Consider the following 19,940-nt stretch of genomic DNA (forward strand, 5'->3'; position numbering starts at 1 on the left):
TTTTATTTTTGGTTTCGCTTTACGTTGCGTCAAATTTACTTTTTAGTCCAATTTTATTTTTTTAATCACGTTTTGGTCCAAAACTTTTAAAAAATTCATTTTAGTTTTTTTTTTATTGCTGTCCAGTCCTTCAAGTTTTTTATTTTGCAGAAAGGTCCCAGGGGCATTTTAGTCCAGATTTTCGATCCACATCAGTCCCAAAACAGATGTCATTTTTTCATTGGTTCTCCAATACACATGGCAGGCTATAAATAGTAAATGTGTCAGATCCATCACAATCAGTCAGAAAAAAAAATCAGAATCAATCACAATCAGTCTCAAACAGAATCTTTTTCTCTCTCTCATCCATAACAGAATCAAAACAGAAAAAATCTCATAAAAAAGAGGAAGAACACCAAGAACACATCATCACCAAAATCAACAGATCTAAACCGGATCTGCTCAGAATCAACTCCAATCACCACAAAATCAACAAATCCGAACCGGATTCACTCAAAACCACCGCGAATCATCACATCAACACCAAAACGTACCGGATTTTTGAGCAAAAACAACCACAAACAAGTTGAAACGCGCGCGCACGGAGGGGGAAAAAGGGAGATTCGAAGTTTTCCGAAGATTTTTCTCCGTTCTACGACAGAGGTAACGCATTTCTCTCCTCTTTTTCTTCATTTTCGCGCGCGCATATAGTGTAGAAAAAGTGTGAAAAAGTTTGTTACGGATATGTATTTGTAGATCTAGGCTTGTACGTTCGGATTTTAGAAATTCCGAGACCGGATTCGGACTCTATAAAGAAAAGGATATCTAGATCCGTAGTTATTTTTCAAAAAAAGTGTGAAATTTTTTTCGAAGTTCAAGTGTAGATCTAGCCCAAATCTCTCAGCCCTTTCTAAAACTAGTGCCGGATTTGTGTAGAGGAGGAGGAGACGAAGCTTTTGGTATAAAAATTTTGAAAAAAAAAATAGTTTGATTTTTCCGGCGCGGTGGCGCCGCCGCCGGAAACCGGCCGGCCGCCGCGCCGGAGCTTCTCCCTCCTTCTTCTCCGGCGAGCTGTTTTAGAGAGAGGGGAGAGCTTCTCTCTCTAAGTGTGACTTAGAGAGAGAAGGAGAAGAGGTTTATGTGTTTTTTGTGTGAAAATTCCTTTATATAGCTCCTCTGTTCCCACGCGCGCGCGTGCGTGCTCTTGTTGTGCTCCCTCGTGTTGTGAACCATCAGATCTGGATCGTTCCAAGATCTGATGGCTGCTGTGTGTTTTGATCTTGAATCATGTGTGTGACATTCTGTGTGAAATATGGTATATCTTCTGTTTGAACCGTTAGATCTTTGATCTAACGGTCACTGTGCTTCCTGCATTTTACACTATCTTTTGTGCTTTTTTTTGGACCCTTGGATCTTTGATGCAGTGGCTGTGATGTGATCTTGGGAGTTAGATCTGGACCTCTGGATTCATCCAGCGGACCAGATTAAATCCTGCTGAGCCTCTTTTTAATTGCTTTTTAATTGTGTTTTAACTACTTTTTTACACTTTCTTGGCGTTTTATGCTTCTAAAAAATTTCTAAAAATATTTCCCTATCATTTTAATTTTTCCTCTAAGTGTTAGAATTTATTTGCTTATTTTTGCATTTATTTTCTTTACTTTGTTCTTTTAATTCTTGTTCATTAAATTCCATATATGTTCTTGATGCATTTTTTACATATTATGATATTTTTGCATGTGAAATAATGTGTGAAAATATCTCTAGGAATATGATATAATGCTTTGCTTGTGTGTACTCTTATGATCCTCACATTGTAGCTTAAATTCAAACCTTTCAAAAATGGCTATAATGAGGGAATTATAGGTCATATGCATGTATGAGTGTTATACCTAAATTCTAGGTGTATTTTTACTACTTTGTTTCATTGCATTATTTTCTTTCTCTTGTGCTATTCAATTCAACATTGCTTGCATTATTTTTACTACTTTGTTTCGTTGCATTATTTTCTTTCTCTTGTGCTATTCAATTCTATATTGCTTGCATCTTTTTTTTATTATTATCATTTTGTACTTGTGTTACTAACTCTTATGCTTCATATCTCATTCGTTCCATAAGCACCTAATCTTTGTACCCTCATTGCTCCTAATTTAGGTTTTCTTTTTGTATTCATTTCTATGCCAACTGGTTTGTAATAAATTTAGTTAGTTTAGTTTAGTTTACATTCTTGCAAGACCATAGCATGTATCTAGGACTCGATGTAAAGGACTATGGACACTATAAGTGATGTACACCGACACAAGCACCGACACGCACACACGTTGCATGATTACCGTTTAGATGTATGCTTAGGAAACGCGATTTTTAGACAAATGTCAATTTTCAAAAATAATAAACCAATTCCATCACTCAAATTTTTCCAAACAAACCTTGGAGTCAAAACTCCATTGAATTTCTTCCTTTATTTTCTTAAACAAATCCAAATGAATCCTAATCCCTACTTAGACTTTTTTTAATAACAATTGAACCAACCATTCACCATTTTCTTCTCTTATGCCTTTAAGGCCTCTTTCTTTTCTTCAAAACCATTTTCCAACAAAAATTAAAATCAACCAAACACACAAAAAACATTTTTGAGAGAGAACTACCTGGAGTTTGATCCCTTAAATGGGTATGTAGGCATGAGGTCAAAACCTCTCCAAGTCCACTAAAATAAAACCTCAAACACTTTCTCCCCCCATTCTTAACATAAATAAATTTCCTTTTTCATAAATAGCATTAAAAAATAAAGTGTAGACATAAACTAAGAAAACGGCTCCTATAGAGTACTATAGTCACCGCGGGTGCCTAACACCTTCCCGTAGTGAAAACGACCCCCGAACTTAGAATCTAAGGGTTTTTTCTCAATTTTGCCCTTCCCAAGAAAAAATAGAGAATATCAAAGATTGAAAGGTTCAAGCCTAATTTATGACTTGACACCCGAAAATCGCGATAACAGAAATGGCGACTTCACTGGGGACATTTTAAGCGGGTCACGCCTAGTTTTCCTTAGTTTATATTTACGCTTTGTTTTATTGCTTACATATGTGAATACTTGTTTATTTTCATTTGACGTGTGGGGTGAGAATATCAAAAGTCCTATACCCGGGCTGAGTGAACTTATGAATAGGTAGAGATATAATCGACAATTCGATCCGAGGGTTGCCTCGTGTATTGGGTTATGCGATCAATCTCACATAGCTGAGGCATTTTGGAAGTAATATTGTCGGCGTGTGTTGTCATGCTTAGGCACTTTGCTTTCAATTGTTCGACGATGCTATGGACCGTAGTTACCAAACCCATCCCTGGCCTTTTTTAGGACGTAGTGCGGTGGCTAAACCGAGTGTTGTCTCGAGTTTTAGTCATCACGCGATACTACACTCAAGCTAGACCTTCTTGCGAATAAACATGGAACGGACGTTGTCCCGTGCTACCATGATATACGTAAGAGAGGTTGCAGTTTGGGAACTTGATTAGAACCTTGGTTACTATTATCCTAAACTTTAGTTTATCGGGCACCGTGTCCGCCCATGGCTCCTTGACTTTTAATCTCAACCCTCCATGTTTTCTCTGTAATTGAAAAAAAAAAAAAAAAATCATGCATACATGCATTCATGCATAAATTTTTCTCATGCATTCATCGAAGGATTGGACAAATTAAAAACTTTGTAAACATTACAGGTATGAAGAAGACTAAGTCCTACAAGTTCAAGGAAGTTGATTTGGTTAGTTTGAGAGAATTGGCACTCAAGGTTAAGAATCAAACGGGTTTCCGACTCCGATATGGTGGTTTGCTTACTATTCTCCGGACTAATGTCGAAGAGAAGCTCGTGCACACTCTAGTGCAATTCTATGACCCGAGTTTCCGTTGCTTCACTTTCCCGGATTTCCAGTTGGTCCCTACTCTTGAGGCTTATTCCCACTTATTGGATTCACCTATAGCCGAGAAGACGCCTTTCACCGGTCCCGGGACTTCTCTTACTCCTTTGGTCTCACATCCGAGGATTCACTTCGAAGTATCTACTTGAACAGGCTAATCTCAAAACTACTTGTCAGGACACGCTCGAGGCTATTCTTGCATTGCTTATCTATGGGCTCATTCTCTTTCCGAATCTCGACAACTTTGTGGATATGAATGCTATTGAGATCTTCCATTCCAAGAATCCGGTTCCTACTTTGCTAGCTGACACATAATGTTTACAAAATTTCTAATTTGTCTAAAACCCTTCGATGACAAAAAGAGTCGTTTCTGCATTTGCATTTGTACATATCATGCACCATATGCATCATTCATCGGTCACAAAAGGTTTCCTAGTGCTCACTGCCTCCTGGTTCTTCTGCCACAGTTTGAAAGGTGGCTCGTGCTCGGAAAGTCTACGAACCTGACAGAATACATCAGACTAGACTATACAGAAAGAAGAATTTGGTAGCTATGGAAGAGGAAAATGCTCAGCTCCGTACCGAATTAGCTTCTCTGAGGGAAGAATTGGCTAAGGCCAATGATACCATGACTGCTCTGCTAGCCGCCCAGGAGCAATCAGCCACAGCTATCCCTATAGCTACAAGTGTGATCCCAACTGCATCTACTGATGCCCGCTTCGTTATGCCAACTGGGTTCCCTTATGAACTTCCACCGTTTTTCACTCCTAGTACTGCAGCTGGCGTTTCTGGTACTGTCAATAATGGCCAGATTCCTGGGAAGAACCCTGTCTCTGTCAATACCACCTTGCCTCAGACAACGGCCACTCTGGATCAATTGAGCTATTGGGGAACTCCCTTGGGAAGAAGCACCCTTCTGGTTAAAGCCTTCGACGGATCCCGTAAGAACATTCTTGGGGATATAGATCTGCCAATAACTATCTGTCCCGAAACCTTTCTGATCACGTTCCAGGTCATGGACATCAATGCTGCTCAGCTACCTCTGTCGTACACGTATGCGCAATACTCTCAGCATCCCTTCTTTCCACCATTCTATCATCAGTATCCTTTGCCATCGAGTCAACCTCAAGTACCCGTTAATGCCGTCGTCCAGCGAATGCAACAACAGCCTCCAGCTCAACAACGACAGCAGCAACAGGCTAGACCTACCTTTCCTCTGATACCAATGTTATATGCTGAATTACTCCCGACTCTACTTCTCAAAGGGCGCTGCACAACCAGACAGGGCAAGCCTCCACCTGACCCGTCGCCTCCCAAGTTCCGTTCGGACCTCAAGTGTGATTTCCATCAAGGTGCTCTGGGTCATGATGTCGAAGGATGCTACGCGTTGAGGTACATTGTAAAAAAACTCATAGACCAAGGAAAATTGACCTTTGAGAATAACGTCCCTCATGTCGTCGACAATCCTCTTCCGAATCATGCTGCTGTGAACATGATTGAGGTATGTGAGGAAGCTCCCAGACCGGACGTTCGTAACGTTGCAACTCCTCTGGTGCCACTACACATCAAGTTATGCCAAGCCTCTCTGTTTGACCATGATCATGCCAGTTGCCCAGAATGCTTCCATAATCCTTGGGGTTGCTACGTTGTTCAGAATGACATCCAGAGCCTGATGAACGACAATTATCTGACTGTCAATGACATCCAAGAAGGACAAGCTGCTGGCTGGGGCAAGTTAATACAACTCCTTGAGAATAAGCACAAAGAGGGTCTCGGATATTCCCCAACTTCAGGAGTCTCCACAGGAACCTTCTACAGTGCTGGGTTTGTCAATGCAATTACTGAAAAGGCGACTGGATTTGATCCTAGGCCTATGTTTGTTATACTAGGAGGCATTGCGAGAAATTGGGATGCCATCATCATTCCTTCAATCATGCATGTTTCCGAGTAATGTGTCTTGTTGCTTAAGTGTTTTGTTTTTCAAAAATAACAATCCTCTCGCTCTGCCCGAAGCGACAGTGATATTTTCTATAAGGGCATGTTTGTTTCGGCATCGCCGTTATTAATAAAAATTGTCGTTTCTTTCACGACTTTTATTTTTTTTAGTGCTTTTTTCCTTGGAAATAATGGTAATGCCAGAAAAAACCAAAAATCTGTATTTTCTTATTAATTTCAAAAAATCTGCATAAAAGCCTCTTTCTAAAATCATCCAACCATTTTACGCAGATTGAGCCATAATAAACCCGTTGAACACAATAACCCTACGGTTCCTCCAAATTTTGAATTCCCTGTGCATGAAGCCGAAAATGAAGAGGATGATGATATACCATATGAGATCACTCGACTGCTTGAACAAGAGGGAAGAGCCATTCAGCCTCACCAGGAAGAGATCGAGATCATCAACTTGGGTATACCGACTGCTATCTACTATCTAAGCAAGAAGTTCACCGATTGTGAAACTCGGTATACAATGCTTGAGAAGACTTGTTGTGCTCTGGCCTGGGCCGCTAAACGCCTGCGTCATTATTTGGTGAATCATACAACTTGGTTGATATCCAGAATGGATCCGATAAAGTATATCTTTGAGAAAGCTGTTGTTACTGGGAAGATTGCACGCTGGCAGGTGCTCTTGTCTGAATATGATATTGTGTTCAAAACTCAAAAGGCAATCAAAGGTAGCATTCTTGCCGATCATCCTGCCTACCAACCTCTTGATGATTATCAACCAATTGAGTTCGATTTCCCCGATGAAGAGATCATGTATTTGAAATCAAAAGACTGCGAAGAACCGTTGATTGATGAAGGTCCAGATCCCAATAGCAAGTGGGGTTTAGTCTTTGATGGTGCTGTCAATGCTTATGGTAAGGGAATTGGGGCAGTCATTGTATCCCCGCAGGGGCATCACATTCCTTTTACCGCCCGGATCCTGTTCGAATGTACAAACAATATGGCTGAGTATGAAGCACGTATCTTTGGGATCGAGGAAGCAATTGACATGAGAATCAAACACCTCGACATCTATGGAGATTCTGCACTCGTCATCAACCAGATAAAAGGTGAATGGGAGACCCACCATGCCAAGTTGATTCCTTATCGTGATTATGTGGGGCGTTTGCTGACATATTTTACAAAGGTTGAGTTGCACCATATCCCTCGTGATGAGAACCAAATGGCTGATGCTCTTGCTACTCTATCCTCCATGTTTCGAGTAAACCATTGGAATGATGTGCCAATAATCAAAGTGCAACGCCTTGAAAGACCTTCGCATGTGTTCGCTATTGGGGATGTGATCGATCAGGCTGGTGAAAATGTGGTTGACAATGAACCGTGGTACCACGACATCAAACAGTTCTTGCTAAGCCGTGAGTATCCGTCGGGTGCTTCCAACAAAGACAAGAAGACCCTGAGAAGATTGGCCAGTAGATTCTTGCTAGATGGAAACATTTTGTACAAGAGAAACTACGACATGATATTGTTAAGATGTGTTGATGAACATGAAGCAGAGCAGTTAATGCATGATGTACATGACGGTACCTTCGGGACCCATGCTACAGGGCATACTATGTCAAGGAAGCTGTTACGAGCAGGTTACTACTGGATGACCATGGAGCATGATTGCTACCAGCACGCCAGAAAGTGCCACAAATGTCAAATCTATGCTGATAAAATTCATGTGCCTCCCGCACGCTCTCAATGTTATTTCATCCCCATGGCCGTTTTCAATGTGGGGCATCGACATGATTGGGAGAATTGAACCGAAGGCTTCAAATGGTCATCGTTTCATCTTAGTGGCAATTGACTACTTCACCAAGTGGGTTGAAGCAGCATCTTATACCAATGTGACCAAGCAAGTGGTAGCTAAGTTCATCAAGAACAACATCATCTATCGATATGGTGTTCCCAGCAAGATCATTACCGACAATGGTACAAACCTGAACAACAATGTGGTGCAAGCTCTTTGTGAAGAATTCAAAATTAAGCATCATAACTCTTCTCCTTATAGACCTCAGATGAATGGTGCAGTTGAGGCCGCCAACAAGAATATCAAGAGAATTGTCCAGAAGATGGTAACCACTTACAAGGACTGGCATGAGATGTTACCCTATGCTCTGCATGGCTACCGTACTACAGTGCGCAGTTCAACCGAGGCAACCCCTTTCTCTCTTGTATATGGTATGGAAGCAGTTCTTCCTTTGGAAGTGGAGATCCCGTCTCTCCGTGTGATCATGGAAGCAAAGTTATCTGAGGCTGAATGGTGCCAAAGCCGGTATGATCAGTTGAATTTGATTGAGGAAAAACGTATGGATGCCATGGCTCGTGGACAGTCATATCAAGCAAGAATGAAGACTGCCTTTGACAAGAAAGTCCATCCTCGAGAATTCAAGATAGGGGAACTTGTATTGAAAAGGAGGATAAGCCAGCAACCCGACCCAAGGGGCAAGTGGACGCCTAACTATGAAGGTCCCTATGTTGTCAAGAAGGCCTTCTCCGGTGGTGCTTTAATCCTTACACACATGGATGGTGTAGAACTTCCAAATCCAGTGAATGCCGATATAGTCAAGAAATACTTCGCCTAGATATATGAAAAGAACAGCGTGGTAGGTCGAAAACCCGAAAGGGCGGCCTAGGCAAAAATGCGCTTCCCGGTGGATCGAAAACCCGAAAGGGCGATCCAGGCAAAAATAAGGGACCAAAAAAAAAACAAATATGAAAAAGCTCGCTGAGATTGTACGCAACTCAGGCAAGAATGAGCGTCTCGATGAGCCGAAAACCCGAAAGGGCGGTTCATGCAAAAATGAGATTGAAACAAAAGGCAAGTAACTATATCTGGCAAATCACAATCCCCTTGGGGCATCTGCAGCTGTTAATGACCGTCTTCATCAGAAGTTTCTGTGCTTGTGAATTCAAAATTTCCAGGAAATGTAGTGATTACTGTGTTCAATGTACCACCAACCAATAAAATTACCATTTTCCAAGCTTTGTAAATCCGTGGAGTCACGCCTTCGGCTGACTACCACTCTTATACATCAAATTGAGCCTGTGCTTTTGTTTAAAACTCTATTTCCTTTTTACTTTCAAAGCTATGTACAAAAAACAGTTTCTTTCTATTTTGATAATGACAATGCTTGAAACAAACATCTTGAAAATTGAAAAAGTTTTTGTCTATTTTTGAAAGCAAACCTGAGCAACAGGGTACATTCAAATGAAACATGCATGAGCGAGTGTATGTTGATGTCTATTTCAATATGTGTTACAAGCAGGCTCTTCCCCAGGATAGTCTGTGGTCAATGGCAAGAATGAAAAAACAGAATGAAAATGCATGAAAATGAATAGGCTCGCTAAGTTGAAAACCCGGAAGGGCGGCTTAGGCAAAAATGAGCACCCCGCTGGATTGACAACCCGAAAGGGCAGTTCAGGCAAAAATGGGGCATTGAAAAGAATTGATTTCCCCGGTGGATCGAAAACCCGAAAGGGCGATCCAGGCAAGAATGGGATGCAAAAAAAATGAATGATGAAAATTGAGAAAATGACATGCAAAAAGCATTGACCACAGGTGCGACATCCACGGTACACCCAGCACTGAAATGCTCGGCAATGACAGCATTATCCCAAGTAGAGTCTTCCGAGATTCTATCCCCAGCAAGTTGCATAGCTACCTGCCCTCAGCCATGGTTCCGATACGTCTCCCAACGACGTTATCTCCAAAGAGGATTTCCAGGAATGTGTAACATAGCACGAGCCACTACGTGCCCAATACTCCAATGTCTTGTCTGTCTCTGCGAAACTGTGTCTACAAACTGCCAACAGTCATGCATTACAAGCATTCATACATGCATAATCATGCATATTACGTGCCCATGCATTTAATGAAACTGTTATATCATCCATGCATATCGCATTTCCAATGTCAACATCAGTCTCAGTTCAATACTCATGTCAGGTTCTCCGTCAAAACCTTGTGAGCCAATAATATTGGTCAATTTCTACCTTTCAAATCAAATCAACGTCAAGTCAATCTCAATCTATATTTTGTCAAAAAAACTAATACCCTGTGAATTTGTTTCTGTTTGGTCAAGTGGCTAGTTCAAGTCCAAGAACAGCTTGTACCTATCAATTTGCTTATGTTATCGGTCGAGTTACCAGTTCGAATCCAAGAACAGCTCGTACCTGTCTATGTTTCTATGATTTTGGTCAAGTGCCCAGCTCAATCCAAGAGCAGCTTGTACCTATCAATTTGCTTATGTTATCGGTCGAGTGCCCAGCTCAATCCAAGAGCAGCTTGTACCTATCAATATGTTTCTGTTTGGTCAAGTTACCAGTTCGAATCCAAGAACAACTTGCACCCGTTTACTTTTCAATGTTATCGGTCGAGTAACCAGTTCGCATCCAAGAACAACTCGCACCTGTCTGTCTGCCTTTATTCCCGATCGAGTGCCCAGCTCAATCCAAGAGCAGCTTGTACCTGTCAATATGTTTCTGTTTGGTCAAGTGGCTAGTTCAAGTCCAAGAACAGCTTGTACCTATCAATTTGCTTATGTTATCGGTCGAGTGCCCAGCTCAATCTAAGAGCAGCTTGTACCTGTCAATATGTTTCCGTTTGGTCAAGTGGCTAGCTCAATCCAAGAGCAGCTTGTACCTGTCTATCTGTTTCTGTCCGGTGGAGTAACCAGTTCGCATCCAAGAACAAGCTCACACCTGTTTATTTGCCTTTGCTTTCGGTCGAGTGACCAGTTCGAATCCAAGAACAACTCGTACCTATCTACTTTTCCATGACCCCGGTCGAGTTACCAGTTCGAATCCAAGAACAGCTCGTACCTGTCTATGTGTCTATGATTTTGGTCAAGTGGCTGGCTCGATCCAGGAGCAGCTTGCACCTGTCTATTTGTCTTTGTCTCCTGTGGAGTAACCAGTTCGCATCCAAGAACAAGCTCGCACCTGTCTATTTGCCTTGCCTTCAGTCGAGTGACTAGTTCGAATCAAGAACAACTCGTACCTGTCCATCTTTTCCATGTCCCCGGTCGAGTGACCAGTTCGAATCCAAGAACAACTCGCACCTGTTTGTCTGCTTTTATCCTCGGTCAAGTGCCCAGCTCAATCCAAGAGCAGCTTGTACCCGTCAATTTGTTCCTAGTCTCCTATCTACCCTGTTATCTGCTAACTTACCAATGTCTACCAATCCCGCAATGGATACAACATCTTTTGTTAGTTCCAACTCTCGTTTGTCTCGCATTCATAATCCAAATGTTGCATGGCATTCATGATGTTTGAAAATGTACAAGCGTATTTTTACGTCCAAACACAGTGCAAATGTTAATATTTAAGTATCTTCGTCCCGTCAAGCCAAAGACTCCGTCTCTTGACCCTCCGGACAAAGAAACTTAAATAGGGGCAGCTGTTGTACCCTGATTTTGGACCTAAAAATACTCGTTCAAATTTCTTTTCTAACACTGATATTTGTCAATTCTCTGTTATTTTACTCTGAATCTTTACTCTCTTTTTAAACGTATTTTACTGCCTCTGTCTTTTCTGACATTACAAGTCATTTAAGAACTCTCTGAAACGTCGCATTACTTTTCTTGCATTTTTATTTTAGAAATCATACAAAAGGGTATTTTGGTTATTTCCTGCAGTGGAACCCATTTTAGTCCCTGAGTCTTTTCAACCTGTCTGTACGAATCATTGTTGAGTCTTTGTTTAAAAATCATTTCAAAAATTGCATCTGAGTCAGTTTGGGTCAGTTTAGTCCCTAGGGGCATTTTGGTCTTTTCTGTCAAAATTTCGACAGGGAGGTATTTTAAAATACCTCATGTCAGTAATTGGTTCATTTTAGTCCTTTTGTTAATTTTATTTTTGGTTTCGCTTTACGTTGCGTCAAATTTACTTTTTAGTCCAATTTTATTTTTTTAATCACGTTTTGGTCCAAAACTTTTAAAAAATTCATTTTAGTTTTTTTTTTATTGCTGTCCAGTCCTTCAAGTTTTTTATTTTGCAGAAAGGTCCCAGGGGCATTTTAGTCCAGATTTTCGATCCACATCAGTCCCAAAACAGATGTCATTTTTTCATTGGTTCTCCAATACACATGGCAGGCTATAAATAGTAAATGTGTCAGATCCATCACAATCAGTCAGAAAAAAAAATCAGAATCAATCACAATCAGTCTCAAACAGAATCTTTTTCTCTCTCTCATCCATAACAGAATCAAAACAGAAAAAATCTCATAAAAAAGAGGAAGAACACCAAGAACACATCATCACCAAAATCAACAGATCTAAACCGGATCTGCTCAGAATCAACTCCAATCACCACAAAATCAACAAATCCGAACCGGATTCACTCAAAACCACCGCGAATCATCACATCAACACCAAAACGTACCGGATTTTTGAGCAAAAACAACCACAAACGGAGTTGAAACGCGCGCGCACGGAGGGGGAAAAAGGGAGATTCGAAGTTTTCCGAAGATTTTTCTCCGTTCTACGACAGAGGTAACGCATTTCTCTCCTCTTTTTCTTCATTTTCGCGCGCGCATATAGTGTAGAAAAAGTGTGAAAAAGTTTGTTACGGATATGTATTTGTAGATCTAGGCTTGTACGTTCGGATTTTAGAAATTCCGAGACCGAATTCGGACTCTATAAAGAAAAGGATATCTAGATCCGTAGTTATTTTTCAAAAAAAGTGTGAAATTTTTTTCGAAGTTCAAGTGTAGATCTAGCCCAAATCTCTCAGCCCTTTCTAAAACTAGTGCCGGATTTGTGTAGAGGAGGAGGAGACGAAGCTTTTGGTATAAAAATTTTGAAAAAAAAAATAGTTTGATTTTTCCGGCGCGGTGGCGCCGCCGTCGGAAACCGGCCGGCCGCCGCGCCGGAGCTTCTCCCTCCTTCTTCTCCGGCGAGCTGTTTTAGAGAGAGGGGAGAGCTTCTCTCTCTAAGTGTGACTTAGAGAGAGAAGGAGAAGAGGTTTATGTGTTTTTTGTGTGAAAATTCCTTTATATAGCTCCTCTGTTCCCACGCGCGCGCGCGCGTGCTCTTGTTGTGCTCCCTCGTGTTGTGAACCATCAGATCTGGATCGTTCCAAGATCTGATGGCTGCTGTGTGTTTTGATCTTGAATCATGTGTGTGACATTCTGTGTGAAATATGGTATATCTTCTGTTTGAACCGTTAGATCTTTGATCTAACGGTCACTATGCTTCCTGCATTTTACACTATCTTTTGTGCTTTTTTTTGGACCCTTGGATCTTTGATCCAGTGGCTGTGATGTGATCTTGGGAGTTAGATATGGACCTCTGGATTCATCCAGCGGACCAGATTAAATCCTGCTGAGCCTCTTTTTAATTGCTTTTTAATTGTGTTTTAACTACTTTTTTACACTTTCTTGGCGTTTTATGCTTCTAAAAAATTTCTAAAAATATTTCCCTATCATTTTAATTTTTCCTCTAAGTGTTAGAATTTATTTGCTTATTTTTGCATTTATTTTCTTTACTTTGTTCTTTTAATTCTTGTTCATTAAATTCCATATATGTTCTTGATGCATTTTTTACATATTATGATATTTTTGCATGTGAAATAATGTGTGAAAATATCTCTAGGAATATGATATAATGCTTTGCTTGTGTGTACTCTTATGATCCTCACATTGTAGCTTAAATTCAAACCTTTCAAAAATGGCTATAATGAGGGAATTATAGTTCATATGCATGTATGAGTGTTATACCTAAATTCTAGGTGTATTTTTACTACTTTGTTTCATTGCATTATTTTCTTTCTCTTGTGCTATTCAATTCAACATTGCTTGCATTATTTTTACTACTTTGTTTCGTTGCATTATTTTCTTTCTCTTGTGCTATTCAATTCTATATTGCTTGCATTTTTTTTTTATTATTATCATTTTGTACTTGTGTTACTAACTCTTATGCTTCATATCTCATTCGTTCCATAAGCACCTAATCTTTGTACCCTCATTGCTCCTAATTTAGGTTTTCTTTTTGTATTCATTTCTATGCCAACTGGTTTGTAATAAATTTAGTTAGTTTAGTTTAGTTTACATTCTTGCAAGACCATAGCATGTATCTATGACTCGATGTAAAGGACTATGGACACTATAAGTGATGTACACCGACACAAGCACCGACACGCACACACGTTGCATGATTACCGTTTAGATGTATGCTTAGGAAACGCGATTTTTAGACAAATGTCAATTTTCAAAAATAATAAACCAATTCCATCACTCAAATTTTTCCAAACAAACCTTGGAGTCAAAACTCCATTGAATTTCTTCCTTTATTTTCTTAAACAAATCCAAATGAATCCTAATCCCTACTTAGACTTTTTTTAATAACAATTGAACCAACCATTCACCATTTTCTTCTCTTATGCCTTTAAGGCCTCTTTCTTTTCTTCAAAACCATTTTCCAACAAAAATTAAAATCAACCAAACACACAAAAAACATTTTTGAGAGAGAACTACATGGAGTTTGATCCCTTAAATGGGTATGTAGGCATGAGGTCAAAACCTCTCCAAGACCACTAAAATAAAACCTCAAACACTTTCTCCCCCCATTCTTAACATAAATAAATTTCCTTTTTCATAAATAGCATTAAAAAATAAAGTGTAGACATAAACTAAGAAAACGGCTCCTATAGAGTACTATAGTCACCGCGGGTGCCTAACACCTTCCCGTAGTGAAAACGACCCCCGAACTTAGAATCTAAGGGTTTTTTCTCAATTTTGCCCTTCCCAAGAAAAAATAGAGAATATCAAAGATTGAAAGGTTCAAGCCTAATTTATGACTTGACACCCGAAAATCGCGATAATATGGTTTAATCAGACTCTGAGGAACAGGTTCTGATCTTTTCAGAATTTTGATCTTTGTAGTCTTAGGATCAGATTTTGTCATAATCTTATACTTGAGGTTTTCTGGCTTTGATGTAATCTTAGCCTTAGAACCAGAAGCTTCAGGTTCTGACTGAACAGCAGTTACAACATCAGTACCCTCAGGTACAAATGTGGATTTCAATCCATCCTTAATACAATCGCAATAGCTTTTGAGACTGTACTCTTTAGATTTCTCCTCAGAGTATCCAATCCCTTTGCCATTGTTTTTGTATATGTTGTAGATCATAGAAGCTACCTTGCTTCTGTCTATGCCAGCCATTATAAAATCATCCAAGGCAATTTCATGTTTATTGCCAGAACCTTTATCACACTTTTCTTGTAGCTTCTGACAAAGAATCTTGAGTCTGTCTTCATATGTGGTTGATATGAAGTTAAACCCTCTGAGTTCTTCTTCAGAAGCTTTCAGTTCCAATAGAGTTGTTTCTTGTTGTTTCATTAAATCAACATATTTTTCTTTTAAATCAGACAACTCATTGGTTCTGTGTTCAAATAGTGATAAGAGTTCTTTAAGAGAATCAATAAGTTCATGTCTGGGAATTTTGGAATATACCTCATTTTCATCTTCTAAATCTGATTCAGCTTCTGATAGTGCTTCTGACGATACTGTTGCTACTAACCCCATGGTTGCTTTTGCATCATCATCTGCTTCTTCTTTATCAGAACCAGATTCACTATCCAGATCTTCCCAGGTCGCCATCAAACTCCTCTTGATTTGCTTTCTGAATTTGCTAGAGCTGAAACTTGATTTCTTAGGTCTGCTCTTTGACTTCTCCTTCTGAAGATCAGGGCAATCAGCAATGAAATGTCCAGGCTTCTTACAGTTGAAGCATCCCTTTTGATCTTCTTTCTTGGAGTTCTTATAACCACCCCTCTTGCTCAAAAACTTCTTATGCTTCCTTGTCAGATATTCAAGCTTGTTAGACAGCATAGCCATCTTCACAGATTGATCTTCATCAGAATCTCCATCTGGTGACTCTTCTTCAGATTCACTGGCCTTGTAAGCTTTGGAAGACTTTCTTTTAGATGGTAGAGTAATAGATCTATTCTTCTTAGAGGATTCATGCTCATTCAGACTCATTTCATGTACCTTGAGGGAACTGACAAGATCTTCTACACTCAAGGTGTTTAGATCCTTAGCTTCCTCAATGGCAGTTACTTTGGGTCTCCATCTAGAAGGCAAGCTTCTCAGAATCTTGCTTACGTGATCAGAAGCAACATAACTCTCCTTCAATATTTGCAGTGCAGATACTAAAGTTTGAAATCTTGAGTACATCTCCTCTATACTCTCATCATCCTTCATCTTGAACAGCTCATACTGATGAACTAGCATTAGTGCCTTTGCTTCTTTAACCTTCTTGCTACCTTCGTAGTTAGCACAGAGTGATGCAAACATTGCCTTAGCAGTGGATTTATCACTCATCTTCATATATTCAGTGCGACGTATAGAAGCAACAATGATCCCTTTGATCTTGTGATGCTTTTTGTATAGCTTCTTCTGAGCAGGAGTGTGAATCTTTCTGTCAATAGCAGCTCCTTCTTCATCCAAAACCAAATTATCAACTCCATCTTAAAGAATATCCCACAACTCTTCATCTAATCCCATGATGTAGCTGTACATGTTGGTTTTCCACCAAGAAAACTCTTCTGGATCTCCATTGAACTTTGGAGCTTTTCCAGAATCTGATTTCTTGTCAGATGTACCATAGCCATGACTAACATTATTGTACCTTGTAGTTGTAGAAGATTCAGCTTCCTCAGCAGACATGTTTTTCTCGGATCTTGATCTGTCACACGGTTAAGTGCTTTGATAACAGAGTAAGCTCTGATACCAATTGAAGGTGAGAGAAACACAAGAAGGGGGGGTGGGGATTGAATTGCGTTTTCTTTTTCTCTAAAAATTCTTCTTCTGGTATCACTTCAGAAGCTGGTTAGGAATGCTTCTGATGTGATGTTCAGAATCAGATATGCAGCGGAATAAAAACAGAGCAGAGAAAAGAAAGAGAGACACAAGCAATTATCCTGGTTCCTTCCACAAACCGGAAGTAGTCCAGTCCCCCTTGCACTTCCAAGGAGATTTCCACTAAAAATAATCACACAGATTACAAATGTTCAATACTCTCTCAGTATGAGACTTCTCAAATGCTCAAGCGCGCAGGCGAGAGACTTCCAATGCTCAAGCACAAAAGCAAAAGTCTTCTAATGCTCAAGCACGCAGGCGAGAGGCTTCTAATCAAACAAAATTACACAGAAAATGTTTGACTTTGAACACTTGATATACAATCAGTGGTGTTCACAATACAATGCAATAAAGACTCTAGACTTAAGAATTTTTAAGATGTATCAAATCAGTGCAGAAATTCAAAGTGCTTTATAGAATCAAATTTGGCAGAGTTTTGGCGCTTTTAACTTGTGTTGATATCTCTTTTCAATCTTCAAGTCTTCACTCCTTTATATAGAGGTGAGTAGAGAGACGTTGAGACTTTTAGCACGTCTAAAGAGTCGTTGAGTTCCTTTGATCATCCACCAGTAATCTTTTGCCTGATTTGGGTGTAGTCCTATGAAGGATCAACTTTGAATTCATTCCTATCTTGAAGGAACATTTCTGCAGGCAGAGTTGTTGTCTTGTCTTGTAGCATAGACAAAAACAGAGTAGTGGAGGTAGTGGTTGTACACTTGTACTTTGTCAACTCTTCAAAGAAGGACAAGCACCCAGTGCTTTTCAAATGACCGTTGGTACCTCCCTTTTAATTCTTCGTTTTCTCAGACGAGGATAAACCAAAAAACAGCTCCTTTGAAACTTCAGTTTAAATTTACTGATCAACTGTAGCTTCTGGTGATGATATAGCTTCTGATGAAATCTTGCTTCTGATGAACTTTGCTTCTGATGATCTTCTGCTTCTGATGACGTCATCACTTCAGAGGCACTTGAAACTTCAGAAGCACTTCATAGCTTCAGACGCAGTTTTCTTCTGATGCTTTAGATTCCTTTGTTCTCTATTGTTCTTCCAAGACCTATTGAAATTGATTAACTTTGCCTATGGTCCTGTACACTTGAACAATTATTAGCAATAACCAATTGACAATTTTTAATACCTTGTTATCATCAAAACTTATTAAGGTTTATTGTGAAACACATTTTGTTCCAACAGAAATGACTTTCCAGTTTCCTGCCTTTTTTGTCCAAACTAAACGTTGTCCATGGCCTAAAGGGGTGAGTCGGTAAATGGATATTACCGATATATCGAGGATTTCACTTATAAAGTAAACTTGTTTCTCCTTGAAAAGAAACCTAAATCTATGTTGTTGTTAAGTAAATATTCCGCATTAGAATCATTTTGATTTTGTACCACAAGATTACCAGAATCCATCACACGTGCAATTGGGTTGTTCCCTTGTTTGGTTGTAACATTCGAAGAAGCATAAGAACACCATTTGAGTTCAGTTTCAAGAATCCTTCTGAATTTTTCTGAAGTGGTGTGGGTCACATTTTTTAACTATATACTAAAATATAGATTTGTTGAATCTCTTGGACTGATGAAACCAACCTCAAATATTCCATCTGATGAAACTAAAGATTGCGGTTATGGTGCATAAGAAAATCCTGCACCCTGAATAAATTCAGAAATGGTTTCGGTGAGTAAAGTCTCACCATCTTGAATAGATTTGTTTGGTGCTAAAGTATCTAATGATGTGCATGTTCTTAGGTAGGAGAATAAAAAAAAACTCAAATATTTATTTTCAATTTCTTTTTTTGTAAAAAAAGAAAACCAAATATGTAAGATTCTGAAAATATACATTATTACTATCACACATGTGACATGTATATTCAAAGCAACGTGTTTTTAAATTGCTACTTTTGGTAACATATCAAATATGACAAATGCAATCAGAAATGGAATGACTGTGTACTAAAATAATAAAATCAGAAATATATGTTTGAATGATTTGATTGTTGGTTGAAGAACAATTGTTAGTGTCATTGTGTCAATTGTCAGAAGAATAATTTTCCATTTTCATTTGGTATGCTGATTTTGTTGACATTTGTAAAATGAAATGAGAAAGGCACGTGTCACGTTTGAAAGGCAATTTTTATGTGACTAATGCAAGAATTTTCTTTCGTTGAGTTTCTATGAGTATTGAATTGTGTGATATAAGTTTAATTAATATTTGTTTACAAATATGCATTATTCAAAAAAAAATAAGACATGTATTTGAATATTTCCCTTCAACTTAACAAAATGATTTAGTACGGTTTATTTCGGTTGATAAAATAAAAACGGTAAACTTAACCAAATCGTGTGGTTGAATTAATAAATTGTTCGAATACATCCGAACCAAATTCAATTTTTTACATTTTGAGTTGGTTTAATTTACGGCTTTTCTATTGAGTTGATTTAATTTACGACTTTTCTATTGAGTTGGTTCAGTTTTAAATTAACATCAATAAATCTTTAATGCTTACTTTCCCACTATGTTATATACATTTATACTATTATTTATCTTTATTCAATTCTTTTAATTTTTTTTTCATTTTTTTTTGGTCAAGTTTAATTTGTTTTTCTTATCATTAATAAAATATATTTTTGTAAAACAATTAATAAATTATTCTTGTATATACAATATTAATTTATTTTTTAATGTATCTGAAATTGGTATGATGACATATAATTTGAGGAGGAAAGCAAAACTCATATTTTCATACTCATAAGTCCTACCTAACGTTGAAATAGAGACCCGGCGGCTGGAATTCTAACATGACAGTTTCTTTGGTCTCTATAGTTGACTAAAAATAATGAGTTAATAATGTTTTTCACCTCTGTAATACATGTTATTTTCGATTTTCGTTCCATAAAATTTTCGGTTTGATTTGCATCCTCGTAAAAATTTTATTTTCCGGAAAACACCCTTAATAGGCCATTTTAAGAATTTTTTTTCAAGAAATTTTTGGTTTTTGAATGGCCTATTAAGGGTGTTTTCCAAAAAATAAAATTTTTACGAGGGTGAAAATCAAACCGAAAAGTTTATAGGGGCGAAAATCGAAAATGATATATATTACAGGGGTGAAAAACACTACTAACCCTAGAATAATTTTCTCATAGCTATGGTTTTTTTTTTCTTTGGTCAACCATGGTAAGTGTTACTTTGTTGA

This window comes from Medicago truncatula, chromosome 8, assembly GCF_003473485.1.
Source record: "Medicago truncatula cultivar Jemalong A17 chromosome 8, MtrunA17r5.0-ANR, whole genome shotgun sequence".
NCBI lineage: Eukaryota > Viridiplantae > Streptophyta > Magnoliopsida > Fabales > Fabaceae > Medicago > Medicago truncatula.